Raw genomic sequence first — 8913 nt, 5'->3', positions numbered from 1 at the left:
ATGATCAGCCATGGGAGATCAACTTATGACGAGGGCAGAGTTTGCCGGCATAACCACAACTCTTACCACGGCATCAAAGTTCTGTCAGATCAGATGGCTACGTGGACAGCTAAGGTTGACAACAACAACGCCAACAACAGAAACAATCCGAACAGAGGAGGAGAACCAATTCCAGTTATTAGGGTTTGTAATAACATCCCTACTATTGTTACGTACCGAAAACCAAAATATAGCAATGAATCTGATTTGGATTACTATGAGCGTAGATATTACACAAAGTTGAAGGATGATTACTACCAATTTGAAATCTCTGATTCAGTATATCGTTGTCCGTTTTGTTACAACAAAGATTACTCCTTGACCGGCCTTTTGAGACATGCTTTCAGAATTGCAGGTAACTCGTGTTCGCGTAAGATGGTTAAAGATATTGCTAGACATCCTGTTTTGATAACGTATATTCTAAGGTATCATAATGTTAATGTTGATAAAAATAAGCCACTTGATGTTAATATTGCTGGTGATAAGCAATATGATGTCAGTTTTCTCAAACCAATGATTAGTTCAACAGGAAATTCAACAAGCCCTAACAACTTTACGACTGAGAAGATAGGAACTGAACAATGTGACATGTCTGAAGAAATAGCTCAGATTGACTCTGAATGTTTAGAGAAAGCACAAAGTGTGCTTGGTACTGTGGCAACCGATTCTGTTATCAATGAAAAATCAAATCATGTTTCGGTGAAGATAACTGAGAATTATGTTATTCAACTGCCTGGAGAAGTGAGAGATGCAGTAACTACGCTTGTTGAAGAACAGCCACAACCCATTCCTGTTCAAGTGAACTCAAATTCTGTGAATGAGCTATTGGATCCACCTTTTGGAGATGTTGCGAAAAATATTAGTTCTCAAAACGAATATGGTGAAACGAGTGATGCAGTTACTGGCCTTGTTGAAGACCAAACAGAGTCTGTTCCTGCTCAAGTGATAACAGAATCCGTTGTTCGGAATTGGCTAGGTGTCTTGCAAACTCATCATGTGCTGCCATTGTTGCTTGTTTCCAAACTTGCAGCAATAGACCGGATGAGACTGAATGCCAAATTAAATGTGGAGACGGGTTTGAAAACAAAGTGGTTGATGAATTCAATGAGTGCGTTGTATCGAGGAAGAAATCTGCGCCTAAGAAATCTGATGTGGGAGAATTTCACAAGACAATTTCTTTTAGGTTTGGCTTACTTGCACAGCAAAAAGACAATTCACATAGATATCAATGGGGCTAACTTGCTTGTTGATTCTTCTGGTGTTGTTAAGCTTGCTGAACCATTTCTGGAGAAAGCTACTCAATGGTTTAAAGTTGTTCAATCCATCAATTGCATTGATATACTAAGATCTTTTGTTGTTACTTCTAGCTTTTCATGTGACATAATCCATATGCTTGCACAATCAAGATATCTAAGCTTCAGAACTCTCAGATGTTACGATCCCAACAGGTTTCTAGTTGGCTTGAGCTCATTTTTGGAAAAACAAACCTCTCCCTCCATTCTGCAATGCTTAAGTGAGGTAAATTTTAAACCATTCTCATCTAATCACCTGATTGCACTGCCACCGAAACCACTTGATGTCGTCCACACATCGTCACTCAATTTGCCTTTCTCATGTACTACCAAAGGACAAATTGGTGATGCACTTGCTCCAATAATTGCAAGAGGGATGATGTTGGGCACAAATCAACACGTAATATTGCATATGCTTGATATTGAACGAGCATTAGAGGCACCTAAAGGGGTGAAGATGGAGCTAATTGATGTTGATGTTGTGGCAGCTGGATATGTCGACAAGTCTGCTAATATTGAGATGGACAAGTTATCTGTTGCTCCTTATAGATTTGAGAAATCAACACGGGATCCTTCAACAGACTATTTTCTTCAGAAAATTTTAATGTTGAAAATATGAATGGAAAAGCTGTTTGCAAAGTTGCGTTACTGTAGCGGCTCGGGTTATCTGAATATTCTTTTACTATTCTTTTTGGATGCAATTTTTCAGAAGGATCTGATATTGATGAGAAAAAGATGAAGGATATTATTCTGAATGCTAAGAAGCACAATGTCCAGTTTATATTTATGGAGACCAGTGAAAGACCAGACTTGAACAAGGTTTTAAATACAGGAACGTTACCGCGATATCGGCCGTTACAAAACGGTATAGGCCATCACCGTTACCGTTATTTGCCGTTTTAACGCTGAGAAGAAAAATCACACTGAAACGCCGTTACAGCCTCGAAACACCGTTACGACCGCAAAACTCGCCGTTACAGCCGCGAAACCCACCTTTACAACCGCGAAACATAGTTATGGATGCAAAAACTTCATCTGTTTCTTTTCTTTAGCTTCATTATTCAATTTTCATTGCCTCCTCTTCAATCTTCATGGCCTCCTCTAACTAATTTCACTCTCACTCTTAATTTGGGTGTTGTTCTGTAAATTTGTATTAGAGATGAGATGAGATTTTAGAGGGGAAAAAATGGGACTTTAAGTTGAGTTGATTGTGTCTTTGTGTGGAATCTGTGTATGAGAGTTTGGACCTTACAGATAAAATATTCATTGTGTCAATATGTGGCTGCTTGCTTCTGTTTTGTGAGAAAGAAGAAGAACCTAGAAAGAAGAAGGTGAGCTGAGAGGAATTGGGCGTAGTTGGGTTAGGTGAGGGAATCCCAAACTAATGAATGTCACTAACTTATTGACTTTTAACAAGATTTGTGGTTTTGTGCAACATTGTGATTAATTCACACCGCGACGACCGCAATATGTACGCAACGTCCGTGACAGTCCGAAACCGTGAAAACCTTAACGCGACCGTGACCGCAACCGTTACCGTTATTTAAAACCTTGGACTTGAACCAAGCACTAGAATCACTTCATGCGGAATTCAAGGATGTTGATAATATTAACTTTGTGGGTTCATATGATGAAGCTTTATCGCATTTATTATTCGCAGGATCAGACATTATATTATGTCAGTGTTTTCATGATCCTACTGATGAAACCCCACTCAAAAGCTTTAAGGTGTGGAGCAGTTCCAATAGCAGTTGGCTCTGATTCTCACACAAACTCTTTTTCTTGTTTGTCAAAAACAGATGGTAGCGTGAATGAGAACAAACTGCTATCATATGATGTTTTACTTCCTTCTACAGTGCAAATACTGTCAATCTGTCAACATAACTTAATTGTGAAAGTGGCACAACCTCCACCCCCTCCTAAGCTACCTGATTTATGTTGTCGTGGAGTTGCTGCCATGAGTTTTTGTTCCTCATAATTTTATCATTCATTTCATATTCATGGTTATGCTTGGATTCAAGAGAAATTTCATGCATATGATTGGAAAAATAGAGTGTTCCAATTGAATTCAATCTTCGAGACATTGACATTGAAACAATATGGCCCATATTGTTTTGAAAATCATAAACCGAAGTATGTTTTTATTGTCACTAGAATTGATCATAGACACATGACTTTTCATGCATGTGGATATCAAGAAATTATAGTGGTTATTAATGAGAATATTGTTGGATTAATGGTATGTCCACAATCCGTTGGAATTGATGGTGTTGATTTAAAGGGCCTTGTAGTTTTGTTTGAAGAAGTTTTTGATCAGTTGCATCCTATAGAAGGTATTAAAAAACCGGTGGACCCTAGGTTTGGAGATAATTATCCAATTGATCACGTTTTCAAGATGGCACAGCTTGGCAAAGTATGTACAAATAGTGATCCATAACAACCTCCAAATATGAGTTCTGCTACAGCTGCTTTGGAAAGTGATACAAGAGTGCTTGTTTTTGAAACAAGTAGAATGAAAAAAAATCAGAGTTAACACTATATCTGCAGGTCCACTTGGAAGCCATTGCTGCGAAAGCAATTGGTTTCATCGACATTATGATTGATTATTCATCATTCTATATGGACCAACAATACTCAAGAGAATTCGATTCTCCTATGGTAGTTACTGTTAATGAAGCTTGTTGGAAAATGTTCTTCACCTTTCATGGATTGCTCAACTTCGTATTTGACAGAGGCAAGTTTTGGTATGAAAGACAGGGTTGCCAGCAAGGGATTCATATTTCAGCCTTGAAGCTCTTAAGCATTTTAGTGATCATATGCTCACCAATTCCACATTATTTCATTCAATGGGATCCAGGAGGGTGGTCTCTTGTTTATTGGAGGAGTCAACATGCATGGAGAGCTCTTCATCAGAATGAGAACTCGAGGTCGAGTTCTTCAGAGGTGGAGGAGACTGATGCAGGAGGGTTTTATTAGTAATTTAGTAGTATTTATTATTTAGCCAAATCTTAGTAATTTCCAGAACTCTCTATTATTATTACATTTTATTTTATTTTAGCCCACGGGGTTTGTTATTTCTTTCGCTATATAATCATAACTTATGTAGCCTAAGAGGCACACTATTTATTCAATAAAATTATTCGAGATTTTCTCTCAATTCTGGTGGATTTCGGAAACCCTTATTTTCATAGGTTTGTCGCTTGCAACCCTATTTTCACAAGTTTGTCGCTTGCAAACTTGTTCTTTTCTACCTAGGTTTAGTGCTTGCTAACCCTACACTTCCGTACTGCGTCAATAGCACAATCACATAGTCAAATTAAATGCATCCATTTGATCAAAGTAATGGTTCAGATTCATTTCAACTTAAAATCAACAACATATGTTGAAAAACATGGCATCCATGAAAAAAAAGTAGAGATAACGATATGAGAAACTTTGTATTAAATAGTCTTACAAAAGAAAAAGGTACAAATAAAGGAGTACATCAAGCCTATTTATTGGCATTCGGTAACTAATAACTAACATTTCTAATCACTATCTCTAACTAACTTCATACTTGACTCTTAACTAACAATGAAACCAACTAATAACTATCATTATTCTTAACAACACAGTCTAATGAAAGGGCGAAACTCCACTTTCTAATACACTGAGATATGTTTAATGCCATTCAAGGCCCTAGCTTGAATCAGGGCAAAAATGTTTCTTCAAATCCAACTTTTGTTTTCTTCATAATCGTTCCGATTCATGCCGAAACTAAACCTCACCTTCTTCTATGTCGGTCGCTTAAACTCGAAACTAGCGTTGTGATTTTTTTTCAGGTTTTTTCTCAAGGCTGGCCCTAGGCATATGCCGGGGGTGCGACGTCCTAGGTTCCTTGCCTATAGGGGACCTAATTTTTTTTTTAAGTGGGAGTGTATATAGAAATGTTTCGTTTGTGGGGTATATATAGCCAATATCATAGAAAGGCCCCAAAAATTGACATGATGAACGACTGACTGAAGCCTATCAATGTTTTTGGCCTTTTGGAGCGATTTGCTATATGTACCCGTGTATAGCACAAAGATTTCTATATACACCCTCCCTATAAAAAAAGGTTAAATATGTTTTTTATCGCTATAAATATGTCAAATTTTTGTTTTTTGTCGCAATTTGTTTTACTCTCTTTTCTTGTATAAGATATCGTATTTTATACCTCAATACTTATAAGACATTTTTTTGGTCTTATGAGTTATCTCAAACAAATGGAAATCAATTTAGCTTCACTAGATTATTGATGGGGAGATCACTCATCTTTAAGAACAAAATTGTTTTCATATTTATAGTTTGTAATGATTTGTGTCTTTCAATTTATTATTTTAGGAGTCACATAATCAGAATGAAGATCAATGAAGAATGCAAATCCTCTTAGCTTGAATGGCTTTTTCGAGTTAATGGTGTTTTGGAGAATCAGAAGATATAATCATTTTGTGCAGCTAAAAGAAAGTGTAATTTTGTAGCACTGCAATAGCTAGAAGAATTTGTAATTTAGCAGCACTGCTTGTTCAATGACTGTTGATTTCTAAATTAGTAACAAGTTACTAGACTTAGAATTCTATAAGCTTGTTATATCTCTGTTATGTGTCCTTTTACACTTTCTTGGCTTTTCTTTTTTTTATTCTTATGATCATCATTTTCATTTTAATTATCCAAAATGTTATATGATACTGAACTTAATAACCCACATACTTACATAAACAAACTTAAATGACAATATTATCTTGATAACTTAATAAAGACAACATCAGTTAAGATAAATTTTTAAATATTTCTGCAAGTGTAAGGTATTAAAATGCATAAACTCCCATTAATCTTAAGCGCACTTGTATGAATAACGACCAAATTAATAATGATATTAACTGTTACTAAATTTTCGTTCATTTCCATTGCTATTTTTATTGAAATTTTGTTCATTGTATGAAAATTTACTAGCTCAACCATTTCGCGACACCTTATACTGATGATCAATCAATTTTAACGAAAATATATATGTATTTCGTGACTATTTTTTCTTGCTGGATCATAGAAAATAAAAACAGAAACAATCACCAAATATGGTCTATTATATTCTAAAATGTTGTGCATTATTTGAAAAAATAAATATGATAATACAATAAATAATTCAAATAAATTGTCAAAAACTGACATAAGTCTTAACGTAAAGAAAAACAAATAAGAACAACGAACATAATCGTAACCTAAATAACCTAAGTATGTTTGACACTAAAATACAAAGTCTCATTCATTTCTGTCATTGGAGCACCCACCACGACTTCCATGTCATCGTGAATTATGCGAGCAACAATCATACGCTTCCACTGTTGATATGTCGGTGGAATACCATTAGGAACATGTCCAACAACATCATCTTTTTCGACAACAAATTTCATAGGAGGATCAAATTTAGGATAACTAATCGTTCAACCAACCATATCCTTAAGATTAATTCTAAATCAACTCAAACCCATAAAATTCATTGTGACCCAAACACATAAACAAATACCATAAAAATCAAGAAGAGCTTTACATCCTTTAGTTAAAAAACAACAACTATTGAACCTCTCTACCAACACATGAAATTAAATGTCATTTTAAATGTCACCTTATAGAAAACAACAGGGAAGGGCAAATCCGTCCTAATCAAAAGCAATGGGGAACAATTACGTCTTTTCAAATGGTTTGGAGGGAAAAATTAGGCTTCCTAATCAAAAGCAATGGGGGACAATTACATCTTTTCAAATGATTTGGAGGGAAAACTTAGGTTTAGGGTTAGCTTTACCATACAAACTTTTATAATAAGAGAAGAGACAAGAGATAGATGTATTTAAAATAATTGATTTCAAGTAATATTTTATTTTTATAATCTTTTTTCTTTGCATTGTTTTTCATTTTTATTTTTTATTAAAATGATTTCTTTGTTTCGAATTTGTGCTTTAGCATTTATTTTGTATGTTTAGAGTAAAATAATATTGACTTGCATATTTTCTATTTGTTTTGGATTTACTTTTATTGTGAAAGTGAGCGGTCACAAAGTGAGAATATCTTTATTAAAATTCATATATTGAGGATTGGTTTTGTTACCAAAAAGACTTACCGACACAACTTGTTGCACACTTGTCTCACATTCATGTGTAATTATATATATATATCAGAACATCGTACTGTTTGCAAGGATACCCAGTGCCACCTACGTTTCCGGCAACGGTTCACTGGTTTGTTCCTGTTTTTCATCTGGTGGTGGGTTTTATCACCGTCGCGACTGGTGTTATGGTTGGCTCTCGTGTTTTGGGGAAAATCCGCACGAGTTGGTGTGATTTGAATCATTTCTTCATTCTCGGGTTTCGAGCGTGTGGGTTTTGTCATATGGCAGCTCAATTTGATGGAGGATTCAAATTTACAGGCTAGAAATTGTCGTACAAACTTGTTGTCTTATGTCTTAGTGAGTGGGTGGTGGGTGGATTCTCTACCGTGTTAGTGGTCGGACTCATTGCCATTAGTAACAGGTTGGAGTTGAGACTTGTGCCTAGGGTGTGCTTGTATGATTGCTTGATGTGGGCTAGAAATGGCCGATTAATTTGTTGTTGATCATCGCAGTAAACGGTTGATGCACGTGAATTCGCTAATTACCGTGTTGGCGGTCGAATCCACTCCCCACTTTCAAGCATCTGTATGTGGTTATGTATCCTAGTCATCGTGTTGATTGACGTGGGACTGTATGGACTCGAAAGAGTCGTTAATGCCCGTTAGGGTTCTTAACTGGGCTAGGTTTTATGTCCCCCCAGTTTTTATGTAATTTTTTCTTTTTTAATAATATATATATGAGCAATTGGCAACATATTAGAGTAGGGTACCACCTTAGTTGGACAATATTCTTTTTGATGTCATTTTACTCTTGGCTTATTAATATATATATATATATATATATATATATATATATATATATATATATATAATTTATATTTATTGAATTCAGTGATATTATACGAGCTATAACAAAGTCAGACTAACTTTCATGGCCCATATGTTGGCCCATTTTGATAGCTCATTGTACACACTATTGGGATTTTTTTATTTTTTATTTTAAAAAAAACGAGGTCATTTTTATAATTATATAAAACATCAATGACTATTTATATATTTAGTTTCTTCTAGGTTTTCAGACCATATATATTTGATATCATTCCTTCGTTTCTTCCCTCTTGTAACATTATCTGTCGTTATCGAGATATTTTGTCATGAAAGACTTGTGGTAATTTTCTATTCACTTGATTCTCTTTATTTTCTCACAGTTTTTTAATATTGATATTATTAAAGTCTTGAATTTATCATGATTTGAAGATCAAACATTATCGATTCGTGAGGATTGGGACAATCATTAATCACTGCTCTTAGGTTGCGAAGTTTTAATTTGCTTAAGGTACAAATTTTTATATCAAAGTTTAGTTTTGCTACTAAGATTTGTTAAGCGATCGGTTAGATTTATTTGTAGAATTAGTTTTTTTTTTCATAAGAGATTATTATGCCATGTGCTAATCAATGTTGA

The 8913-nt window shown here is 35.0% G+C and overlaps 1 pseudogene; it reads left to right on the top strand.

The window, feature by feature from the left end:
• Positions 1-4307, top strand: LOC146938539 (uncharacterized; annotated as a pseudogene).
• Positions 4308-8913: the final 4606 nt, after the last annotated feature.

Source organism: Medicago sativa, chromosome 3 (assembly GCF_051527215.1).
Source record: "Medicago sativa cultivar Bolivia chromosome 3, Bolivia_mono, whole genome shotgun sequence".
NCBI classification, from domain to species: Eukaryota; Viridiplantae; Streptophyta; class Magnoliopsida; order Fabales; family Fabaceae; genus Medicago; species Medicago sativa.
This window is presented reverse-complemented; position numbering and strand designations above follow the sequence as displayed.